Here is a 6,000-nt window from a genome sequence, read left to right as displayed (position 1 = left end):
TATAATCAGCTCGTGCTGTAAGCTGCCATATTCACAATCTTCAGCCAGTTTATATAAATCACTGATAAATGAATCAATACTCTTCCCTTTCTGCTGAATGCTCTTATTAAATTTGATGTGCTCCACAATGACATTTTTCCTTAACATTCACGCAAGTCTCGAGTGCCTTAATGACTTCTTCATATATAGCCTTCTCTTTGTTTATGCCTTGGGTAATGAGGATGTTCTCTGCACATTCCCCCATTGAATACAATAATGTACTGACCCGTTCCTTGTCTGGCTTCTACACAAGACCCGAGTCAGTATGACACCTTACAAACCTCCAGACCCATCTCAGCTTGGTTTTGTCCAGCTACCTTTTCAAAGTTCTCTGGTAAGGGCAATGATTTTTCCATCTTTTCTTCAGTTTACTGCTGACACAATATATTCTGATAGTTATGAAGGCTTAGTACAGAATATCTAAGAGACTGACGGTTAAGGAACAGGAGTTTAGTCTTGTATCTACGGCTTTTACTTGTAGTCTACATGTGTCTGTACAAGTTCTACAACTTCACTTCCTGTGATAATGCTCATAGCTTATTTACATATTGGGATTTTTTTCTCCCTGCTGCTCTCACATGCATTCAAGTCTTAAGAAGGAATTTTCCTCCACACAAGATCAGGGGGCAGGTTGTTCAACCTTGCCCGTCTAAGAGCGAAGTCCAAAGTACGGAAAGTCCTCATCAGGGAACTCCTCTTTGCTGACGATGCTGCTTTAACATCTCACACTGAAGAGTGTCTGCAGAGTCTCATCGACAGGTTTGCGGCTGCCTGCAATGAATTTGGCCTAACCATCAGCCTCAAGAAAACGAACATCTTGGGACAGGACGTCAGAAATGCTCCATCCATTAATGTTGGCGACCACGCTCTGGAAGTGGTTCAAGAGTTCACCTACCTCGGCTCAACTATCACCAATAACCTGTCTCTAGATGCAGAAATCAACAAACGCATGGGAAAGGCTTCCACTGCTATGTCCAGACTGGCCAAGAGAGTGTGGGAAAATGGCGCACTGACACGGAACACAAAAGTCCAAGTGTATCAGGCCTGTGTCCTCAGTACCTTGCTCTACGGCAGCGAGGCCTGGACAACGTATGTCAGCCAAGAGCGACGTCTCAATTCATTCCATCTTCGCTGCCTACGGAGAATACTTGGCATCAGATGGCAGGACCGTATCTCCAACACAGAAGTCCTCGAGACAGCCAACATCCCCAGCTTATACACACTACTGAGTCAGCGGCGCTTGAGATGGCTTGGCCATGTGAGCCGCATGGAAGATGGCAGGATCCCCAAAGACACATTGTACAGCGAGCTCGCCACTGGTATCAGACCCACCAGCCGTCCATGTCTCCGCTTTAAAGACGTCTGCAAATGCGACATGAAATCCTGTGACATTGATCACAAGTCGTGGGACTCAGTTGCCAGCGTTCGCCAGAGCTGGCGGGCAGCCATAAAGGCGGGGCTAAAGTGTGGCGAGTCGAAGAGACTTAGCAGTTGGCAGGAAAAAAGACAGAAGTGCAAGGGGAGAGCCAACTGTGTAACAGCCCCGACAAACAAATTTTTCTGCAGCACCTGTGGAAGAGCCTGTCACTCTAGAATTGGCCTTTATAGCCACTCCAGGCGCTGCTTCACAAACCACTGACCACCTCCAGGCGCTTACCCATTGTCTCTTGAGATAAGGAGGCCAAAGACTATTTACATATTCTTCTCAGTACATTGTACTCGTGATGAATCTGCTTTACCATTTACGCTTCCTCTAGACACATCATTTGCTCTTTTACTTGTCCCATTACCATCTTTTCACTTCACTCCATCTTTCATTTCATTTAAATAAAAGCAAAATACTGCAGGTGCTGGAAATCTGAAATAAAAACAAGAAATGCTGGAACCACTCAGCAGGTCTGGCAGCATCTGTGGAAACAGAAGCAGAGTTAACGTTTCGGGTCAATGACCCTTCTTCGGAACTGACAAATATTAGAAATGTCACAGGGCGGCACAGTGGCGTAGTGGTTAGCACCGCAGTGGTTAGCACCGCAGCCTCACAGCTCCAGGGACCCGGGTTCGATTCCGGGTACTGCCTGTGTGGAGTTTGCAAGTTCTCCCTGTGTCTGCGTGGGTTTTCTCCGGGTGCTCCGGTTTCCTCCCACAAGCCAAAAGACTTGCAGGTTGATAGGTAAATTGGCCATTATAAATTGTCACTAGTATAGGTAGGTGGTAGGGGAATATAGGGACAGGTGGGGATGTTTGGTAGGAATATGGGATTAGTGTAGGATTAGTATAAATGGGTGGTTGATGTTCGGCACAGACTCGGTGGGCCGAAGGGCCTGTTTCAGTGCTGTATCTCTAATCTAATCTAATCTAATAAGGTTATAAGCAAGTGAGGTGGGGGTGGGGCAAGAGATAACAAAGGAGAAGGTGCAGATTGGACAAGGCAACACTCCCCCCTGCTCACATCTCTGTTATGGGATTGCTGCAGTGTTCCAGTGAACATCAATGCAAGCTCGAGGAACAGCATCTCATCTACCGATTAGGCACACTACAGCCTGCCGGACTGAACATTGAGTTCAATAATTTCAGAGCATGACAGCCCCCCATTTTACTTTCACTTTTAGTATTTTTTTCTTTTTTACATTTTTTACAACCTTTTTTTTTTTGCATTTATTTCATTTCATCTTAGTTTGTTCACTTTGCTTACCCACTGTTTTTTTTCATGTTTGCACTTGCTGCTGTTCAGTCTTCAGTCTGTTAACCCCTTATCTGTACTAATGCTTTGTCTTTCAACACACCATTAACATATTGTTTGCCTTTGCTCCATGACCTTTTGGTCAGCTATGTTGCCTTGTCCAATCTGCACCGTCTCCTTTGTTATCTCTTGCCCCACCCCCACCTCACTTGCTTATAACCTGTGACATTTCTAATATTTGTCAGTTCCGAAGAAGGGTCACTGACCCGAAACGTGAACTCTGCTTCTGTTTCCGCCTCATCACCAGAACTTTCAAACAAGCACCAAGATGTAGCTTGGCTGGTGGTGAGAAGGGCCCTCCCCGTCAGATCCTTCATGCACACCCGAAGTCTCGCCTCCTCCGCACAGTGCCCCCGTGTTGGCTGTGGTGGGGAAGAGACGGTCGCCCACCTCCTCCTGGAATGTGCCTTTGCAAAGCAGGTGTGGAAAGAGATGCAGTGGTTTTTGTCAAGGTTCATCCCAAGCAGCTCTGTAACACAGGAGTCTGTGCTCTACGGGCTGTTCCCAGGGACGCACACCGAGACAAACATCAACTGCTGCTGGAGGACTATCAATAAAGGGGCGGCACAGTGGCGCAGTGGTTAGCACCGCTGCCTCACAGCTCCAGCGACCCGGGTTCAATTCTGGGTACTGCCTGTGTGGAGTTTGCAAGTTCTCCCTGTGTCTGCGTGGGTTTCCTCCGGGTGCTCCGGTTTCCTCCCACATGCCAAAGACTTGCAGGTTGATAGGTTAATTATAAATTATAAATTGCCCCTAGTATAGGTAGGTGGTAGGGAAATATAGGGACAGGTGGGGATGTGGTAGGAATATGGGATTAGTGTAGGATTAGTATAAATGGGTGGTTGATGGTCGGCACAGACTCGGTGGGCCGAAGGGCCTGTTTCAGTGCTGTATCTCTAAAAACTCTAAAAAAAAAATTCGGTGAAAGACGCCCTTTGGTCTGCCCAAAACTTGCTGGTCTTCCAGCGCAAAGAGTTGTCCACCACCGAATGTTGCAGACTGGCACATTCCAAGGTCCAGGACTACGTGCTGAGGGACGCACTAAAGCTTGGGGCAGCCGCAGCAAAGGCTCAATGGGGAAAGACCACAGTGTAAGGTTCCCCCACCAAGCTGGACTGAGGGGCTGGATCCATGGGAAACCCCTCGAATTGTATCGTTAATATTCTCAATTGCTGTAAATGTAAAACTGTAATTGACATGACAATTGTGAAATGGAAGGGTTGGGAAGAAACTCATGACAGTATTGAAGGAAACTGATCTCCCTTGCAATGTTTGTATTTTTTGGTGCTGTTTGGAAACTGTTTGGCAATGTAATTTTTACAGATTTTTATGAATAAAGTATATTTTGGAAATTAAAAAAAAAAATCTGCTTCTGTTTCCACAGATGCTGCCAGACCTGCTGAGTGGTTCCAACATTTCTTGTTTTTATTTCATTTTATTTAATCTTGCCTTCCACACTATCACAGAAGTTCCCTTTTGTTCACCCCTCCCTACTTTGATTGTCTCTGTACTTGTTTGAAACCTGTTACATCACTGACCATTTTCCTGTTCTGACAGAACATCATCAACCTGAAACATTAACTACTTTTCTCTCTGCAGAGGCTGTTTGAGTTTACTGAATGTTTTCAGCATAGAACATAGAACAGTACAGCACAGTACAGGCCCTTCGGCCCACAATGTTGTGCCGAACCTTTAACCTACTCTAAGATCAAAGATCTAAGAAGAAAGGTTTAGTGCTAAGATAGAAATCTGCCCTGAGAATATGTCAGAAGTTCCCTTGGTAGAACATGAAAGGATTGCTATTGTTGCTTCACATTTGAAAATCCCTGTTTTAAGATGTTTATGGCAATGCCCATGTGATTATGTCTTACCTTTGCATGTGGGAATGCTGCTACTCCACATTCCAGATTTTTCACATTCAATCTGATAGGCTTCCACCTCATCACCACCCTGAAAACCAATCAACATTACGTTAAACAATGGTGACAGGGACAAACTTTCAATATTACATTGCCTGATGGAAGAATCTGTAGCAGAAACAAGCAACTGCCATCTCTCATCCATGCCGAGCTCAGTGATCCCTTCGGGTCATCACTTTATCGCTACAAATGGCTAAGTTACAGTTCAGCCCTTGCCTATGCATCGCTAAGGGATCAGTGGTTTTAGGGTTAACTGTAAGGGATATAAACAGCTTCTTTTTATGGCACTTGTTTTCCGCCATCCCACGTTTAGCCATGAAGTAGCAGGACCCAAGAGTGGGACAATGACACTCCCTGTGAACTGAATCATATCTTCATGTCCTACACTCGAAGCTCGATTAATCTCTCCAGGACAGAATGAGTTAAGAGCAGGTCAGGAATGAAATGGAAACAGCTTGAAAAGCGCATACAGGATCAGTAAGATGAGAGCCACTTGTAACAACTGCTGCTATTTGTCTTACAAAAGGACAAGGAACAGGTGACTGCAAACCCAAGTATGTAGATCATCTCCCTCAGCTTAAAAGGAAGAATTTCACTGCAGCTTGTCCGAACACCCAGAATGTATGAACTCACCCCATACAGCAAAACATAGGAACTCTCTTCAAATGCGAACAAAATATAACACACACATGAACAAAATATACCCACACACTATGAATAGGATGAGAATAGAGGGATACGGTCCCCGGAAGTGCAGAAGGTTTTAGTTTAGGCAGGCATCAAGATTGGCGCAGGCTTGGAGGGCCGAATGGCCTGTTCCTGTGCTGTACTGTTCTTTGTTCTTTGACTAACATATATCCAGCATGCTAACGATATATATTCAGCACTCTTATGTCAGGTACAGCACGGGGTTAGATACAGAGTAAAGCTCCCTCTACACTGTCCCCATCAAACACTCCCAGGACAGGTACAGCACGGGGTTAGATACAGAGTAAAGCTCCCTCTACACTGTCCCCATCAAACACGCCCCAGGACAGGTACAGCACTGGGATTGGCTGGGCAATTTGGAGCACTTCCTGCCAGCAATCAGGGGGAGCAGTTGCACCTGTGCTGCAGCAACTGCAGAGTGGAGCAATTGGAGAGAGGTGAATACAGAGTGGAGAGAAACTATCAAGGAAGGCTGCAATTGTTTTGGAGAGGTGGGTGTCAGGGCACCTGAAAGACGCTTAAGTTTGAACTGTTTGGGGGAGGGAGAAGAGGCCTGAAGACTCAGGGGTGGGGCAGCCAAATCCAGTAGGGGCC

This window comes from Heterodontus francisci, chromosome 11 (assembly GCF_036365525.1).
Source record: "Heterodontus francisci isolate sHetFra1 chromosome 11, sHetFra1.hap1, whole genome shotgun sequence".
NCBI classification, from domain to species: domain Eukaryota; kingdom Metazoa; phylum Chordata; class Chondrichthyes; order Heterodontiformes; family Heterodontidae; genus Heterodontus; species Heterodontus francisci.
Note: the sequence above shows the minus strand (reverse complement) of the source record.